Source organism: Cupressus sempervirens, chromosome 11 (genome assembly GCF_028749045.1).
Source record: "Cupressus sempervirens isolate cs-2001-9-10 chromosome 11, ASM2874904v1, whole genome shotgun sequence".
NCBI classification, from domain to species: Eukaryota; Viridiplantae; Streptophyta; class Pinopsida; order Cupressales; family Cupressaceae; genus Cupressus; species Cupressus sempervirens.
This window is the reverse complement of record NC_143128.1, coordinates 638,033,344-638,054,517: the sequence shown is the minus strand read 5'-3', so window position 1 is coordinate 638,054,517 and position 21,174 is coordinate 638,033,344.

Here is a 21,174-nt window from a genome sequence, read left to right as displayed (position 1 = left end):
AGCTAGATCTCGCATTGCCTTAGTAATACTTTACTCGCAATTTTATCAAATTTAATATGACATAACCTCATATGCTATAACCAACTACCATCAATATGAACAATAAATCATATTCTCTTAGCATTATTCAAATGAAAAATATTAACTTTAGTCTTATTACATGATGCAATCTCATTTCTTGAACTCTCCATGATTTTTCATTTTGTGTTCTTGAATTCTAGATCATAACCTTTATCAACTAGTTTTAGAACACTCAAAAGAGTATGATTTAGACCTTCAACATATAAAACATCATCAAGATTTTTCTTACCATCAAGATTAATAAATAATCTACCATATATTATGTAAGGAGTGTCATCTCCAACTATAACTATACCACCATCATATATTTACAATTCTACAAACTTGTTCTTGTCTCCAGTCATATGATGTGAAAATATACTATCAATAACCCAATCATATTTATCCTCAAAATGTGTAGACAAATATATTTCCACATTCAAATTAGGAGTTGAATCTTTTTCCTTGATAACAACAAATTCAAATTAATCATCACTTTTATCATTTTTCTCATATTTCTCATCAATCACACCTTCATCAAAAGCATGATAATATTTCTTCTAATATTTAGGTTGATATTTCCTAGGCTTTACTTTAGAAACTCTTCCAATGCACCTTGATGTGAAATTACCAAGCTTATTGCAAGAAAGTCATTTCAAAAGTAATTTTCCTTCATACTCGCCAACATCTTTAAACAGTCTTCTAGCAATCATGGCTACAAGATCTTTAAGTTTTTATCTCTTCTTCCTCAATATCTTCCATCTCCTTTGCATAACTTTAAATATACTTTGATTAACTTTCTCCATGTTCATCTCTTTTCTTTTCCTTATAAATAGTATCTTTCAATGTCATTACGACTTTAGGAAGGTCATGTCTAAATTCACTCATCTCAAGAGTAGTCAATTTACCAAGTAACACATATCTTGTCACCTTAGTTATTGTTCTAATTTCTTCAACAAGTGCAACCTTTTATTTGTAGGAAGGAGGTGGGGTTCTCAAGACCTTAGCAAAAATTTCATCATCTTATTTTATAAACTAAAATGTGATGTAAAGGAATACAAATTAATCTAAATATTCATCAAAATAAGTTAATTTAACACTTATGAAAAGACCATAAAAAACCCTAAAAATAAAATGCAAACCTTGAAATAACCTTGTAGCTCTTTTGATGTTTGTATGTGGTCCAAGGATGAGACATTTTCTCAAGATGATGCTTCAAGCTTCAAAGGGTATTGAAATTGATGATGAATTGAAGAGCTCAATTGTGGATGTTTGTAGGAAATTTGGCATTATAATAGCAATTTAGTAGTTTTTAGCTCTGAAACTAGCAATATAAATTTAGCTCAAAAATTGGATGAATTATAAAGGGAGAAGGGATCAATGTATAGAAAAATGGAGGTGGAAATGGATGGTTAAGATGTAATATTGGGAGATCGTAAGGAGTTTCTAGGATGTAAGGAAATGAGAGCACATGGATTGTGCTTTCACAAATGCATAGCCTTGTGACAAGTGTCACAAGGAGTATGCATGTTAGTAGATTAGGATTTTGGAAGGAATGTGACCATTTTGGGGATTGTGAAGGGGAAATGGGTATAAGGATGGATTTGAAGTGTGCAATAGATATGTAAGAGATGCATAAGGGAATTTAAGGTAAACTATAATGCATGTGGTTAAGGGTGCAAGAGGATGTGACAAGAGTTGACTTGGGAGAAGGTTAGGAGTTATTAATCCTCATTCTTAGGGTTTTGTGAAGTATTAGGGTGAGATTAGGCTTAGCTTTGGGAGTGATTAGGATGCAAGTTTGCATGTTAGGAGAATTCAAGTGGATATCTTAATCAACTAGGTTTAATTAGATAATCAAGTATGTTTAGCATGGGTGAATGGGTTGGGTGGAGTTTGACCCACTAGGTTAGGTTTGAGTTAAAGGTTAGGTTAGTTTTGAGGATTAATTAAGTGGTATTATTTGATCAAAAGGGGAAAATAGAATTAAATTAAATAGATATTGTGCAATTATTCAATTTAATAGAAGAAGGGAGATTTAATTAATAATCAAACTATTAGTTTGTCATTTGATTCATTGATTGGACTACAGTTAATCAATTAGATTAATTAACTAGTAGAGAACATAAATTAATTAAATGTTAATTACTTAATTAATAATACCTTATAATATGACTAAATATGATTACTTAATTATATAATCAGATTTAGGTGTCTACACTTATAACTTCTTGCCAACACATGTGATGCTACTAACAAGTTTAGTCACCTTTTACATGTAAAAAGTGATACTCTCATTTTCACCCATCCTCGAGGATTTATACTTTCCTTTTAGGGTCTAAAATGTAGCCATATTTAATTAAGGATCTTCTTCATGTAAAGTCTTTTAGCCCCAACTAATAATGTAATTGATGATGTTATGAATGTATGTAAAAGAGTCATATCAGTTGTTATGTTGTCATTGATGTCAAAGTCTTAGTTGGCTAGAGATTATACTAACTCGATAGAGTTCTATATCAAGTTGATTGATCACGAGGATTTGATTGATGAATAGTATTTGTAGAAAGTATGTTGAAGATAGAGTTAACAAGTACATGGTATTCAATGGGCACTTGAATTATTTGGACAGTGATAATGTAATGTTGGTTTGAAAGTTTCACGATCATGCAATATTGTAATGTATTATGCTATACAAGCTATATTGAGTGACAAGGGTAAAGAAGTAAAATAGTATTTGTCAAGTGACCACAATGTTTATCGAGTAGTTGGAAAAGTATAGTGGAAGTTTAGTATTTCCCAAGAGAGTTCAATATTGATAGAGTGTTATATTGCCTGAGTGAAATTTTATAATTATCGAGTAATAGTAAGAAGAAGAAAAATTGTAAAGATGGAATCTGAGGCTGACTTTTGGTAGAATTTAATAATGTTTGAGAAGTTTAGAGGTGTCAGTCAAAGTTCGTTACAAGATCAAAAACTAGGAAAATGCAAGAAAGGTCTTATAATGGAGATTGAAGAAGGATGATGATGAACAAAAAGTTCTATGAAAGATCTATTTTTTGAGTGTCTAGATTCATTGCATGAGGTATTAACCTGGGATTAATGATATTGATTAAGCAGCAATATTTGGAAGAATCTAGAAGCACAAAGATGACTATTTAAGGAGATATTCAAGACAAGTTTTGGTTGTTGGTTGATAATGATTGTTAAGGTGGTGATTGTGCGAAGTTTTTGAAACTAAAAGAAGATACTTAAGCCAAGTGAACCAAGCAGAATTTAAAAGAAGAAGAAAGAGAGGAGTGAATCACCTAGTCAAGAGAAAATAGAAAATAGATTAGAGAATAAAGATTAGAAGGAGACCAAATAGAAAGGAGAACTGAACAAGCAAGGTAGTGCTATACCTAATAGATCATTTGTATTGTTACTTTCCAATCATTATAGAAGAAAAATATCTTAACCAAGTGGACCTAACAAGTTCATGAAATCCTATACGGTAACATTGATTAGTGGTGTTTATAAGTCCTTTAAAGTAGGTCACTCTTTAGATAGGATCAAGAAGTGATAAGGTCTAGATGATCTTTTGGTGTAAATCCTCCAAAAAGGTCAAATTAGCAATGTGTATTTAATCCTTTAAAAAGGTTGTCTCCTAGAAGATATCACTTCATAAGATTAAAAATTTTGGGTTGTTGGTCCTAGGTGGTTTTTCCCTTTACAGGTTTTCCACATTAAAAATCTTGGTGTCAAATGTTTGAATGTTATTATATTGCAAGTTAATTTTGACGTTATTTCCATTTTATTGAAACTCGGTAACAACTAAGTTAATGGTTGGTAATAACTAATTTTTATTGTTGTCATTCGATAATAACAAAAAATTGAATGAACATTTTGGAGTAAAGTGATTAAGTGAGCTAATTAATAACTTTAATGAGTATACCAAGTCAATGCTTATGATGTTTATGAAGTTTGTTTGGTGCTAAAATTATTTGAAGGGATTGTAGGATAATTGAAAATAACTGATTCACCCCCCACCCCCCACCTGCCCCCCACCTCTCAATTATCTAACAATTGGTATCAAAGCTTAGCGCTTGGAGAAAGTGGTTTAAAGGAACTTGAGCAAAATAACACAAGATGTTTAAGAGAGAGGTGCCAAAGTTGAACAAGGAAAATTTATCATCATGGAAAGATAGAATGAGGTTACACCTATCTAGAATTGGAGATAGCATTACTCATTGATTGGATTATGAATATGTTGTGCTTCATGCTCCTATGATAGTGAAATAAATGACTGAGAAGAACCACAATAGTTTGATGATTGAGATTGCATCTACACTTAATGATGTCGAGTTTGATGATATCAAGAACTGCACACATGCTAAATAGATGTGGATCAAATTGGCACTTGTAAATGGTGGAGATCCAAATTTATTGAAAGATAAAGTTGAATGTCTTAGAGGTAAGTATGATAACATGAGAAAGAAAGAAGTTGAAAATGTTGCACAGTATGTGAACCGAATAAAAGAACTTGTGAGTGCAATCTATTGGGATTTACAAGTGGGAAGTATACTTCTGAGAGGGGGGGTGAATCAGAAGTACTAAACTTTAACCAATAAAACTATTAACTTTAAAGCATTGCATGCATAAACATATGGAAATAACATGTAAAGCAAATGCATTCAAATACACACTTAACACCAGATATGATTACCTAGAAACCCTCCAATGAGAAGGTAAAACTAGGGTGGGGATGACAACGACAACTCTTCACTACTGTAGCAATAAAGGTCACCTGTTAAGGTTACATGTTTTGACCATTCTAATGATCTACCCTGTGAAAGGCTTTACATGTTAAAGGCTTACAAGGATTGTTAGATCCTACCCTATTAAAATATTTTAACACTCTATCAAAAGTGTACCTAGCTAAAGGATTTACAAAACATTCACTTGGAATTTCACCCTATTAAAGGCTTTATACAATGGTTGTTAAACCAACCTATCTCCATAGGATTTCATTCTACTAATACAATTATTAGAAAGTAAGGTAGAATGTTTGACCTAATTACTTGCAATCTACTATTGCTGATTTCAAATCCTTGTTTTTTCCAATCTGATCCTCATTGATCTGGTATGAAAATGTTGTAACCTTAATTCTTTGTTCTGATAACTAATTTTGCAATTATGTCCTTTTTCCTAAATCTCCTTTAACTTGATCAATTCATCCCTTTCACTTCACTAGCATTATCTCCTTGCATGCATTATCTTTTCACACACTCTCACACTAAATTTTGGGGCTTCATCTCTCCTTAAAAATATTTCGTGACTTAGGGTTAGGTATGAATCTATGATTGAGATTCATCCAACTTTCATACTCAAATCTCTCCATTTTTCTAATTGGTTGCATGTTGATTGCATAGGGAATCCAAATAGATTCGATCTTATGTTTAATCCTTCGAGATTTATCCATATGTTAACTCAAAAATAGTTTACATCTTAGTTTTTGAAGGCACAAACTCTTGTGTTGATTTTGTATTGCTTGGCACTTACTAATTACTGATGCTCGGCACATACTAAATTCTGTCTTGATCGACACTTAAACTTGCTCAGCATCTATTTGTTCACTTGGCACTTGAAACTTGCTCGGTACTATCTGTTTGCTCAACATCTGAATGACTCGGCACATGTTGAATTTCTAGCTCAGCACTTATTGTAACTTGGCATCTACACTATACTTGGCATCAACTTAAAAAATTTCTTAAATGTGTTGACACTCAATTTTCAAAACCAATCTAAAATCAAAAATCTCCCCCTTTGACATGAGTGTCAAAAACACTCAACTATTCATGATGAAACTAATCTCCTTGAGTATAATATACATTATGTTCGGCATATATAACAAACTTCAAAATTGTTCAAAATTTTGTGAAGGACTATATACCTCAAAATTTTGTATCTCCCCCTGAGTTGATGTGCCATATCCTTGTATCCAAGATCTTTTTGAGTAGATTGATTTGCCTCTACTAATTCTCCTTGTCTTTATTCTGAATTTTGATACTCTTTATCTAATGTATCCTATTATCCCCCGTTTCCTATTTTTCTCTTCTCCTTTCTTTTCTCTATTTATTTTATCACTCCCCCTTTCATTTTGGCTCCCCCTTTCACATGTTTCCCCTTGTAGATTAAGTATCCTTCTTGCTTTTCAATTTCTCCCCCTTTTCTTTTAATTTCTCCCTTTTTTTCAATTTTCTCCCCCTTTTTGACATTTATGTCGGGTCTATATACTAACTGAACATTTGGCCAAGAAGGTCTTGTTCACTTCCATTACAATTCTTAAAGCAGCATCCAAGTTTTGTATTGCAACTTCTAGGGATTTGATTTGTATAGTTGTCTCTACTACAAGGTGAACTAAGCCACCTAATGTAGAAAGATTTGGATATTTCTTTATCACATTTTCTACGTAGGCTAGTTCTTTTTGTAAAATTTCCATGTGAGGGGTTAGGGCAGATTGAATCTAAACTAGTTTAGCTCTCTTGTTAGCCTTTTCTACTACTAATACAGCTAGTTCCTTTTGTGTGTGAAGTGTTGTGTTAAAGTGCTTCTCACTTTGAGCTAGATCTTTTGATAGTTGCATCCTAGATATCTTCAAGTTCCTTTCCAAGCTCATTGTTCTTTGGTTGGTTTCCTGTGTGAAAATTGATGGAACACACAACTTTGTGTACAATGAGAAAATATTCTCAAGTATTGTCTTCACCTTTTCAATTTTCTTAGCCAGCTCTACCTATGATAGTGTTATCTCATTGGATACTCTTTCATTCACCTTTGTTTGGAACTTCTTTTCTAACCATTCCATTATTTTTGCATTAGTATCATGGTCTTCACTTTGCACCTAGTCCACTATTTCTAAAAGTTGCTCCATAATGGGCTTTGTTTCATCAAGTGCCTGCAAGCTAAATGTATCTAAAAAGATGTCTTTTATTTCAATTAGTGCTTGCCTTTGTTTATACTCATTTATGAGTATCTCCTGCTTCTTCTTCCTTTCTAGTGCCTCTTCCACTTCATTTATCTAATCAATGTTCATGGTTGCATAGTCATACTTAGGAATGACTATTTCTTCATCTAGTGTAGGGTCTCCATAGTGAAGTACCCTTGCAACCTTTGTAGAGCTCGAGCCTGGTGCTAAAATTTGAAGTGGTATTGCTTTAGTGATTAGCTTTCAAGGGATTCTTGTAGGAGTCTCAAAGGTTGGTAGATTAACCAAAATTTGAATTCCTTCTTGCTCCTTTTCTTTTGGGGTCTCCTTCTCCTCCTCTGATCTTCCTTGGTAAATTACTATTGGTTGAGATGGTGCACCTTGTACTTGTATAGTAGAAATAGAAATATCCACATGTCCTGTTTGATCCTTTACTAGCTCCTCGACAGTTGTGGAGTCAACCTTAGCTAATGTATCTTGTGTAGCTTTCTCTTTAGGTTGTCCACTTGTAGTTGTAGGGATGACAGAAGATGTTTCTTGTGTTGCCATCTTATCCCTAGTCAAGTTAACTACTAATTTTTGCAACTCATCTACACTGACCAACACTAGATTACTGCATAATTGGGCTTGTAGAGTTGATTGGTCAAGGATCTTCTTGAGATCCTCTGCAATCAATGGATTGACATTCTGACCAAAGTTGACAGGAGCATCCTTTACTTTTATTGATTCTGCAGGTGTAGAGGTGCCATATGGAGGACGCAATTGTGTGTCTTGCACACTCTGTTCTATTTATTCCTCTTCAGCAGTTGCCATATCATTTCTCTTTTGTGTTTCCTCCTCCATAGTTCCATCTGCCTTTTCTTTTTTATCTTCACCTTCCTTATCATCTTCTTCTCCATTGTTTCTCCCCTCAAAGGGATCTTCCTCTCCTTCTTTAATATTTTTTAGGCCATAAATTAATTTCCACATTTGAGTGGACTTTTTGAGAACATCTTCAATCTTATTTTGAAGAATGCTAGAGGCTCTATATTTGGGTGCAAATTTGCTCCCATGGTTCTTATTGGCCTTGGTTATTTTCCCTTTTGTGAACTCAAGCATTACTTGAGCCATTGCAAACTCTCTTATTTCTTTCTCCATCTTAAGGCAATAATGTGACTTATTTTCAACAATAGAATATAACTCTTTGAGCATTGAATTGTCAAGTTCAAGAGGGGTGTTCTTAAACTTGGCCATCATGGTGTAGACTGATTCTTCAACCATGTTTTGCTCTCCTCTACTCAACTTATTAAAATCAATGTTTTTTAAGCCAGTTAAGTCTGTATTATCTCTAATATTATCACATATATTTTCTAAATCAGACTTGGTGGTGTGACTTACCACTCTAAATTGACTTGTGTCTTCTGACTCTATTCTCTCTTCATCTAAGTCAGCTTGAGCAATATATTTTATTCTCAGCTTTTTTTTTGCTAGACCTTGTTGCTTAGTAGCCTTCTTCTTTTCTTGCTCCTTAGCCTCCTTAGTTGTAGCTCTTGTACTTTCCCTTGTAGTAGGCTTAGTTGGACTTGGCTTGGCACTTTTCTTACCCTTGGGCTGTGTTGTAGATTGTTTCTGATCTTTTCTCTTTTTGGGCTCTGGTTTGGTTGATGCTTCCCCAACTTTCTCTTCCTCCTCGATACCTTCTTCCTCTTCAGCATCTTCTCCCATGACTTGTGTCAAGGCAAGTGGCTCTTGGCCCTATTCTTCTTCTTCTTCTTCTGCTTCTATTGTCCCTTCACCAAATTTGGCCTTAAGATTTTTGACTAATTTGTCCTTTTTCTTTATGGTTGAAGCATTTTTCAACTCCATTTCTACTTTAGACTTTACAACATCAAAAGTGCCAAAAGGTTTTGCACTTTTATCAATCTCTTTTGCAAGCAATGTTGTGATTGTTGTTGAGGCCTCATCTATGTTTATCTCATATCCAAGTGGCCTTAGCCATCTCAACCTTGGTGCTATTGCTTGCATATAAGTGTAGTCAATATCAACTAAGAAATAAATGTCATTGATGTGCTGATCCACTAGGGAAACTGGTATTTTGAGCCTTTGCTTCATAGACTTTTTGAAGTCTTCAAAATAGCTTGTCATTAAGGTTTCAAAATTGGCTCCCATCTGCTCTATGTACTCATTTACTTGTATTGCTATAGACCTATTGTTCTTCCAACTTATCTTACCAAAAGAGGGAAATTGATTCTGAACATAGAAAAATATGCATATCAAAATTGATCCAAACTTACACTGAGCACTCTTGGATCTCCTTATTGCTCCCAAATTCTCCATATTCTACTATAGTTGTAGTTCTGCTAGATCATATGTATGATCCTTCTTGACAAGTTTGTATCCCACATCAACTCTAATGCATGGTACACTATTTAGTTTTCTTGACTGGTATAATTTATGGGATATGACCCTAATAGCAAATTCTACAAGTGGATCTTTGATTGTGTCAATAGTCATGCCTCTTTTGTTCCACTTTGCCCCAATGTTCTTCTCTATGGCTTCTTTTGAATCACTCCTTGGGGTCTTTAGCCGTTCTAGGGTTGGGTATCCTGTCACCATATGTATAATTCTTTTTGATATTTTAATAGGTCCATCTTCCAACCATAAGCATCCATCATGAATTTTGCTCAAAACTATTCTTATCCACTTCATCTTGAAGACTGTATGGAAATCTAGGGCACAGGTTAAGCCCTTCCTTTCAACAATATGAAATTCTTCCTCTAATACCCCATTCTCACAAAGTTTATCATAGGCTTGTTGAATCTCCATGTCACCAATTGCTCCAACTTTGCAATTATAACACTTTCTGACATCTAGCACCATAACAACCTTAGGTGGAATAATAGATAAAGTGCCAACAGGGTTGTTTTTGTAAGCCACTTCAGGAATTAGCATAAAATATGGTTGTTTAACTTCATTGCTAACCAACTAAACCTCAAATAGTTCCTTGTCCTTGGGATTCCTAGAGCTAGATGCCATTTCTAAAAACTAGGGTTTCAAGATGTAAAAATTACGTAACTACATAGCTCGACACTTGAGTAAATACCTTAGATCGACAAAAGAAATGTTGAATCTTTGCTGGAATCTTTGCAAAAGCATCAATCTCTAGTTGGAAATTATTTTTGTGCTCTTATCACTCTCGCTCTATGTTCACAATGATGAAAAATAATTAAAAACTTGACCTTATATCCTTCATTACATAGCATTTAATGCTTAGTGCATGTATAGTTATCCACTCAGCTCCTTATGCAATTTCTATTTCACTCAGCTTCCATTGATTTTCCAACACTCAACATCCACTAGAGTTTCTCTTACTCTGCCTCAATAAGAATTTCTTTTTACTCAGCAGTTGCTACTTATTTGGCTCCAACTGACTTTGGCAGACAACTCGGCATATACTAGGATTTTACTCAACATATGAAGGAAACTTTCCTTACTTGGCAACAATGTGAAAACTTTGAAGATTTCACCTTGCATCTTTATTCATGCTGATCTATACCTTTTAGTATTGGCTTATTCTAAGAATTGTTGTATGATAAAGTATTTAAATATTACTCCCACATACCTTCTTTTGCTTAGTTTGATGAAGTATGACCACTTGACCCTTTAGGTGAAGTGATCTCTTCATTTGATGTGCTACATCCATCTTTCTTCTTCCATGTCTTATTCATCTCTCCTCTTGTGTGCTCAACATCTAACTTTCCTTTTCCCTTGTTTAACTCTGAGTTAGGTGCCTTTGATCTTGTTGGGTAGTGCTTGCTAATATGATTAGTCTTCAAACAACTAAAGCATGTAGTTTGGCTTAACCATCTGCGATAGCTTCCACTAAAATGTGTTCTTATGCAATTCTTAGGGATGTGTCCATACTCTTGATAGTAGTGATAGCTATGTCTTGTATTGTAGTCCCAATTGTAGGAATTTTCATGGCTTCTTCCCTTATTTGATTACCATGCGATCTTGGATCCGCACTCAAAGGCTTTGTGTCCAAACTTCTGACAATTATAGCAGTGCCCTTCAAATCTTGGTGCATGCATAGTCCTGGTTTTGCATTAATGTGCCTAAAGACCTTGTTTGTTGCACTTGTAACAATAAATCAAATTATTTGGCTTGGCATTCTGACTACCATTCTTATTCCTACAAACATTAGCTATATGTCCTTTCTTACCACAAAAATGACAAGTGGGTTTGGAGTTCTTACCTTTTTCATTCCTTTGTTCATCAGTCTTGGATGACTCTCCTTTAGTGCTTGTGTAGCCCAAGCTTGATGTGTCTTTACTAGATCTAGGGGATTTCAATAGTTTCTCAAAGTACTTGATGGCTTCATTTGGCTTGTTGAAGCTTTCAACAAACTCCTTCTCTCTTTTTAGGTCATTCTATAGTTGCTCATTTTGTAACTTCAATTTAGTTATCTCAATGTCCTTGTATTCAACTCATGATGGGCATTCATCATTTGACTTAGGGTGTCTAGTTGCATGTTTGAGATCCTAGACAGTTATGCTAATTTTTCTTCCAATTTGTTTGACAAGATTCTTTTGTCTTCTTCAATCATGACCTTATCCTCAATGGCTTTCTTCTTTTGTTCAATCACTTCACATAGTAGTATTGCTTGTGATTCTTGCTCCAACTTGAGATTTCTAATCTCTTTAGCTTGTGTTATGTTCTTGTCCATGAGATATGCAATTGCTACATCAAACTCACATAAGTTACCATATGCAAATAACTTTGTGGTGTCAATCTCCTTCTATTGGGTGTCATTCTTAGCTATGGCAATCTCTTTCCTTCTCTTTAGTGAACTTCTCAAAGCATTTCTAGCTTCATCCAATTATTGCAGTAAGAGGTGTATCTCAATCTCTTGATTCTCAATGGTCTTTCCCAACTTGTATAGTTCCATCGTAAGATCTTTTCTCCAAGTTGTAAGGCTTATCCTGATGAGAACTTAGCTCTGATACCAATTTTTGGGATTTACAAGTGGGAAGTATACTTTTGAGAGGGAGAGTGGTGAATCAGAAGTACTAAACTTTATCCAATAAAACTTTTAACTTTAAAAGATTACGTGCATAAACATATGGAAATAACATGTAAAGAAAATGCGTTCACATACACACTTAACACCATATATGATTACCTAGAAACCCTCCAATGAGAAGGTAAAACTAGTTTGGGGATGACACCCACAACTCTTCACTACTGTAGCAATAAAGTTCAACTATTAAGGTTACATGTTTTGACCATTCTCATGATCTACCTATGAAAGGCCTGCATTGTCAAAGGCTTACAAGGATTGTTAGATCCTAACCTGTTAAAGGATTTTAACACTCTATCAAAAGTGTACCTGGCTAAAGGATTTACAAAACATTCACTTGGAATGTCACTCTGTTAAAGGCTTTATATAATGGTTGTTAAACCAACCTATCTCCATAGGATTTCATTCTACTAATACAATTATTAGAAAGTATAGTATAATGTTTGACTTGATTACTTGCAATCTGCTATTGCTGATTTTAGATCCTTGTTTTGTCCAATCTAATCCTCACTAATCTAGTATTAAAATGTTGTAACCTTAATTCTTTGTTCTGATAACTAATTTTGCAATTATGTCCTTTTTCCTAAATCTCCTTTAACTTGATCAATTCACCCCTTTCACTTTGCTAGCATTATCTCCTCGCATGCATTCTCTTTTCACATACTGTCACACTGAATTTTGGGGCTTCATCTCTCCTTAAAAAGATTTCATGACTTAGGGTTAGGTATGAATCTACGATTGAGATTCATCCAACTTTCCTACTCAAATCTCTCCATTTTTCTAATTGGTTGCATGTTGATTGCATAGGGAATTCAAATAGATTTGATCTTATCTTTAATCCTTTGAGATTTATCCATATGTCGACTCAAAAATGGTTTACATCTTAGTTTGTGAAGGCACAAACTCTTATGTTGATTCTATATTGCTCAACACTTACTGATTATTGATGCTTGGCACATACTACATTCTATCTTGCTCAACATTTGAACTTGCTCGACATCTATTTGTTCACTTGGCACTTGAAACTTGCTCGACACTGTTTGGTTGCTCGATATCTGAATGACTCAGCACTTGTTGAATTTTTGGCTTGGCACATATTGTTACTCAACATCTACACTATACTTGACATCAACTTAGAAAAATTTCCCAAGTGTGTTGACACTCAATTGTCAAAACAAATCTAAGATCAACACAATCAAAACTACTAGAGGAATTATCAGTGACAGTGAAATTGTAAGTAAAGTTCTTAGAACTCTTCTACCTATTTATGCTATCATTTTTTTCACAATTCAAGAAGTGAGAGCCATGCTTGGTAATGTTTTGACACTTGACAATTTGGTTGGTCAATTAACTGCATTTGAATTGAGTAATTTTTATAATAGTATTGTTACAATTGGAAATCATTTTAATTCTTCACTAATCATTAGAAGTTACAAGAAATAAAAGAAAAGTAAGGAATAAAGTGAATCAAAATTTGAGGATGATCTAGATGAACTTGAAGCATTACTTTCAAGAAGGTTGTCAAGAGGTAAAGGTAATACAAATGTAAATTGCCCGTGATTTATTTCAAGTGTTATGAAGTTGGTCATTTTGCTGCTAGATGTCCTAATAGAATTAAGAGTGGCATAAATGACAAGAAAGGTTACAAGTATCTGAATAATAGGGATTACAAAGATAAAGGGAGAAATCATGTTACATTTTTGAAGAAGAGTACACTATGTCCAGTACTAATGAAGAGGAGGAAGTGTATATGCTACTTTAGTAAGTTAGAAACACCAAATTAAAATAATCAAAAGCATTTGCATACTAATTTAACATAACTTCATGAGAGACAAAGTGAAGTCCTCAAATGAGAATATGAGCCATGGATAGGCTCTCTCAATGAGGATGATCACTTGATGTAGAGGTGTGTCTAATAGCTAAAATGGCTTGATTATGTATGTATGCTCAAATGCTCAAATGGGCTTCAATGGAGGATTTTTGATAGATTTTGGTGAATGGATTTGATGTAAAAATGGCTTCTCAAAATGGCATTATGGCTTTACTTTCTAGATTGTGTTGTTTTTGCAAAGGGGAAGGATCCAATTTATAGGCAAGAGGCTTGAGGGATGGTGGGCTAAGATGGAAGGAAAGGAGAAAGCTTATGGAGGGCTCAGATTGAATGAGAGGAGAGCACATGGATTGTGCTTCTTTATAGCTAATCAAGGAGTGACACATGTCATTGGGTGAGAGGATGGAGGAAAGGGCAAGGATGAGTCAACAAAGGAGGCTTAAAGGATAATATCTTCATAAAGACCCTTCATAAGTGTTTTGTAAGAGCATTGAAGGAGAGTGTAAGAGATATTTGAGTCATTTATGTTGGAGGGTGAGGAATTTCGATTTGGGTTGGATTAGGAAGGTTTTAAGCTTGCTTAGGACTATGCAAATGATTAGAGGATGGATTAGGATGGTTTAGGATTAGCTTAGGGATAGGCAAGTGGATGGCAATAAATGAGGGTGGGTGAAGGAGGAGATATTTGTTAACTTGGCTTGGGTTAGCAAGTCTTAACCCATGTTTAGGGAATGTGACAAGGTTAAGAGAGGATTAGGATTAGGATTAAAGATAAGGATTGACATCTTCTAGAAGAGTCTAGGCTTTGGATGAGGATGAAGACTTTCTAGAAGAGTCTAGAACTTCCTAGGATGAGGATAAAAAAGGTTTTTACGAAATAAATAAAGTTTTATTTATTTCAAGGGTTTGGGTTGAGGAGATATTTATTAAAATATTTTTAATAAACATGAGGATTAATATTTAATCTTAATTAAATATTTTGAGTTGGGATTAGGGGTAGAAAATGATGGGATTAGCCTTTAATCAAAATTAAAGAAGGATTAGAAGATTTTGGAAGAGGTTAGTGGTCTTAAGGAAATTGGCCAAGTTTTGGGCAAAAAATAAATAAATTATTTATTTTGGGATTTTTGGTCAATTTATTAATTAAATAATTAATAAATAAGGAAATGATGTTTAAATAAGATTTAAACATTTTTGGGAGGGATTCCTTAATTAAATATTTTTAATTAAGATAAAGGGATTTAATGGCATAAAAATTAATTAATTAATTAATTAATTAATGATGATGTCATCAGGGACTTTTTTCAGAGAATAAAATTATTTTATTTTCTAAAAGATTTTTTAGGTGTCTACATTTTGCCCCTCTTTGATGTGATGCCGCAAGTGGCATGGCATCAAAGATAAGAAAATAAGATTCCCAAGGCTAGAGCAGAAGAGGAGAGAAAGGACTACGAGATGCCCCCTCAAGAAGGCGGCAGGGAGAGAAAGTGAGGCTCAATGGCTTCTTGAAAAGTACAAGAATCTTGGCGGGTGGGAGGATGAAGAGTGACTAAAGAGAAGAGGTTTAGTTAGCTCAAACTCTCACTATGGGAGAATGATAAAGGAGAAAATCAGAGGCACAAGAGTAAATAAGCTTAAGACTTTTAGGATTGGGGGGAGGATGAAGGAACAGAGCGCTATAAAAAGGAATCCAGGATAGGGAGATGGATGAGGGGATGATAAAGCTAATGCAACAGGATTTCAAAGAGCTAGATTGGTGAGAGATGGGTTTCGGAGATCCCTAGGACTAGGATTGTGGATCTCGAAAGATGAGGCTTGGTGGATTGATTTGATTGGTGGATCCTAAGACTAAGATTGTGGATCCTAAAGCTAAGAGTGATGATTGATTCAAAGACATACTGATGCATAAGCTGGGGTAGGAGAGACAGATGCTAGATATGGATGGGGAATAATGGAGATGAAGGGATTCCATTGAAGCTTTTTGAGCGGGGGGATATTTCAAAGAGAAGGACCACCATGTAGTTGAGCACTAGATTTGCTATAGGACTGTTGGTTAATCGCCAAGGTTACCAAGAACATCAAGGCCTTTTCACCAACCGTCCAAAGGACTGATAGACTTGACTCAAAATAAACATGCAAGGATTGCCCCAATAGCACACATGAATCCCAGAGGAAGCAGCGTGGAACTGACACTGGGTAACCCACAAGAAGAAAAGAAAAACAAACAAAAGACTTGATCAAAACCTTACGCTCAAATTGCCCCATTCACAGTATACCATGATATGGAAGATCGTGGAAACCTTGAGGAGGGAACAAAAAGATTGCTTGGAAAAGATACTTCAAGACCCAAAGGGAAGATTCCAAATCAAAAGAAAGCAAAAATCCAAAAGAAAACCATTTGCCAATGAGATGGGTAGGACGAGGTACTAATGGACCAAGATCAAACATGAGGAAAGCTATATCCTCCAAGGATCTATCGGAGAGCACCTAAGTTGGTGGATTTGGATGAGTGATGCACTTGGCAAGTTGAACTGAGAAGGATAACACTTTGATGACAAGAGATCTAGCTAAAGGATGCAATGGAATAGCTAACCAAGATTTGTACGATGTGTGCAAGATGTTGATCAAGGATGAACTAACACAAAAGTTGGATAGATACAACGGTACTAAGCTAAAGAGGATGTACAAGCTGACAGACCAAGATATGTTACAAATGTACAAGTTGTTTTGGACAAGATTGGATATACAAGCTATGATACAAGCGTTGGATACAAGATTATTTACAAGCTATACAGGAGCTCCAGATGATAAGATAGTGGGATGGCTCAAGTTGGTGCAAGATGCAGAAGCTAAGGATGAGGTGATAGCGGAAGATATGGATTTGGCAGGATGCATCCAATGATGATGATAGATGTGCGACCAAGGATGGGGACAATGCTAAGGTTGGTGGTAGCTCAACTGATAGATGGCGCTAGAGTGAATGGCTAATGAGAGGATGACATTGGATTTGCATGAGGATAGCCTAGAGCGAGATACCAATGACAAGGGAGGATGGACAAGACAAGATCTCCAAGGAATACAGTGCCCCAGTCAGAAGATGACATGCAGAAGGAGGTCTTACGATGGATGGGATAGGACTGAAGCTAGGATGGAAAAGTTGAAGGCGCTAGGGAGATGGATGATAGCTGGGATGATGGGGTGAGGTTGCAGAAGATAAGTGGATAGTGATAGATAAAAGCTAGAGGATGAAAGATAGGTGGATAAATTGAAGATGGAGCTGGATGGCAAGATGTGACCAAAAGAATGAGGATAATAGGCTAAGCTAGGGATGGCTGGATTACGCATGATGCTTGTTTGCCAAGTTTTCATCATGGTATTTGTCCAAGGCACTTGAATTGCCAAGTTTTCACCAGTGGATGCTTTATTTTTCTTTATTTTTTTGACTTTTTGACTTTGGACTTAGCTAGAATGATTTTGCCTTTCTTCAGCTATTTTTGGCTTTTTTTGGGATTTTTCACTGGCTGTTGGAATGTTCAATTTTGTTGCTAGTTGTTGGTACACTGGATGTGTGATTTATGCAATAGATCGGATTAGATGGGATTGATGGTAGGAGATGGAGGGATGAAAAGGTTGGAAAGGAGCATGAGATGGGGATGCTTGCAGGATCAACACTGGCACATGTTAGGATGGGTGTGAAAAGAGCATATGGGGGATAAATGGTAGATGCGGGCTTGATGGAGGATTTGTGGAAGCGCGCTTGGGGATATAGGCACCCAAGATGGAGTTAGGAGATGGGGGACATGAATCACTGGATGGGGTATTAGCAATGGTGGATGCCATTATGCATTGGGTTTCAACTTTTTTCTTTGGCATCCACATGGTTTTGGATTTTCTTTTCATAAGCTTTTGCATTGTTTTGCATTCTTTGATTGGATTTTGCCTTTTCGGAGTATGTCTTTTAGAATAGACATATGATTGCCTAGGATGTGGATTTTTAGCTTTATGCATTTTGAAGTTGGCATTCACATTGTTGTGGTAAGCTTTGGGAAGATGGTTAGGAGAAGCTTTGTGATATGGAGAGGATATGGAAGAGCGTATAGGGGGATGATGGTGGATGATGTGCCCTGATATGTGCCTTTTTTGATCTTGCATAGGAATGAATGGAATAGGATTTTAATGATGGCTGATAGGAGGATGGAGGATGGTGAATTTTGGGACATAGGGACCCAAAATGGATTTAGCGGATGAAGGGGGGATATGGTAGGTTGTTTTGGGTTACAAAGATGGTGAAGGGGGGATGACATAAGATTTCTTGAAGGAGTGATGGGAGGTTGGCATGGTGGGCTTGGAGATAGGCTTGGTTTGGGGATGGCGTGTACCAACACTTTTAGATGGTGAGCCTTTGGATACATAAGACCATGAAATCCTGGATTCTTTTGTGCAATAATAAGCATTCTGATTCCTTGCTCTTGTGGTCCTAAACCTTGACCTTGATAATGTCATCGATTGAGCATTTGAACGAGCTGAGGAAACTTTTTACTTGTAGAAAATGGTAGAAGTGCTTTATTAGATGTATTACAACGGGGAGATACTATTCTTAATTCTTCTGCTGAGAGGGGGCCACCATGGATGAATGTAAGTGAACCAAGAGGGTAGATTATAGATGGTGGAATAGCTTGGATAGGTGGTAAGATGGAAGCATGGAGCGGAGGAGATGGTAAGATAGGATCTTGATTTAGCTGATGGGATGAAAAGATATCCTGCAGTAGAGGAGGTATGGCTTGAGGTTTTGGAGATGGAGGGGATGGTGACTACACTATGGATGGAAGACATGGTACGATGATATCTTTGTTTATGCTTTGGGGGATGTCAACATGCTTTTGGGCAGGATCTTGATAGGATTGGATTGGAGTGGATGGTGTGATAGGAGGTGAAGGGATGGATTCTTCAAAGGCAGCGGATGGATAGATGGGAGATTTGGTAGTGGAGATGGGTGAGTAGAAGATGGATTCATAAGGGTCATTATGGGAGATTTGGGAAATGCTTGGAGGTGATGTGGATAGGATTTGGAGGGATTTGACAGGTGGTGGGATTTTGATGCTTGCAGGAAGTGGAAGGATTTTAAGCAATTTGACGGATGGTATGAGGATGATAGCTATGGGAGATGGAGGTGATATTATAGATGGGGAAGCTTCATCACTGACTACTTCACATGGTTGGATTAGATGACATGGCTTATCGATTGTTGTAGGCAGCTTTTCTTGTATTTCATCTAGGAGATTCTTGGGAGACTCGTGTGTCGGAGGTGGAGGTGGTGGATTGATAGGAATAGCTGGTGTGATGGGGGTGGAAGATTGGAAGCTTGGTTGATTGGGTGATGGAGGAGAAGTTGGGATATGAGATGGCATGACTAGATAGTTTGGAGGAATGCTTGGATTTTGGGGGATGGTTGGTAGAAGGCATCTAAGGCTCTCAAGATACCCGTCATAGTCAACAAGATTTTCATCATCATTGGAATAGGATGTAGCGGGAGAAAGGACAATGTGACCAAACTCATCATGATAGGGTTGGGATTTCATTTTTTGATGATGAGTTGGATGGGGATGGGGTCTTGCATATGGATGAACGCGGAAGCTCATGGTTGGATTTGGATTAAGTGCAGATTTTGGATTGGCTGATGAAAGATTTCCTAGCAAGAGTCAAAGCTACATGATAGACCTAAGGAGGATTGGCTGGAGATTTTTGGCTTTCCTGTGGATGGAAGACTTCAAGGGTATGTTGTCAAAAAGTGAGATTTTTGCTTTCCTATGTGCAGGATTGGTGGCTTTTGGTGTCAACTTGAGGATAGACAAATGATCCTATGGGCATGACACGAGATTGACCACTTGTGGATCCCAACCTTTAGCTTAAGGTGATGAGGGATGACAAGTGACAAGGCTAGATTACCCTAGACAAAGCTCTGTCAAAGGGATAACCTTGGGGAGATTGAGGGATTTGGATAGATTGATTGGATAGCAAACTCTGGCAGAGTAACAACAATTCCTTAAAGGCTTGGGTGATTTTGGATTGGGTTGCTAACTAGATGGGGGGATGATTTAGATGGACTTTGGATTTGGGATTGTTTTAAAGAAAAGAACTAGATAGATTCGGTTGCGGCGGGGGAGCTTGGATGATTTTCTGATGAGGCAGTGACTACGCTAAGTATGCCTTGAGCTAGGAGATTTTTGCTTTTTTGGAATTTTGACCAAAGTTGGAAAAAATTCATTCAAAAGATATGAACAAACAAATAGACAAAATTTTGGAGCAAGCACGTCAAACACACCAACATCCTAGGAAGCTTTCTACAAGGATGAAATTTGGTTTAGCTAAGGAGTCCTCAATATACGCAAGGTACGTGAGGCCCAAATTTGTAGATGAAACCAAAAAGATGTCACAAAGTCGAGAGGAGTGGTAAACCACTTGTCCTCTTTCACTTCTCAAGGGTATAAAGTTCCTTGAGGCTTAGCCCGAGTGACAGAATTTTGATCCCAAGAGAGGTGTCTTTGGATTCACCTCCCGATCTTTATACTCCGTCGGAATGCTGGAGTTGAGGCCATCCCAAGGGGTGATGAAATCCCCAAGTAGGCCTCCTAAAAGCTAAGACAAGATTTTGGATCCTAATCTTATGCACCCAAGATGGCCTCAAAAGACGACAAGGGGAGAGAAGACTTGGATGATCTTGGGCTAAAAGACAGAGTTCTTTTCCAACTGACACTTTAAGTTTTCTGATCTAGACCTTTTGAAAACACATGTGATTAAGATGCAAAGGTTCAATTTCAATTTTAAATGTGCCAACCAAAGAGAAGTGATCGAAGAATGAATACACAAAGGAGAGTTAGGGTCAAGAAAAAAGTAAACCCGCGCACTCAGAGGCCCTCCATGTCAAGTATCGATTAATTTCCTTTAAGGCATTCAAGAGTTGGTGTTTGTTCGTTTTAAGACCAAAACAAAGATATGTGTAAAGCTCAATTTCAAGTGCGCACCCAGAGGCCCTCCATGTCAAGATTTGTTCAATTTTTATGCCCAAATGAAGTGTTAGCGTGACTAATGTGCATTCAAGAAAATTTCTATCTTAGAAAAACCAATAAAAACTCAAGTGAGTGGAATTTGATTTTTGTGCAGCACTTAACACCTTCTTAGGTAGACCCATCCCCATATATGGCGCTGATATTGAAACTAATGGTTAGAATGATGGGTGATTAAAGAGGGTGAGTCCAACAACAA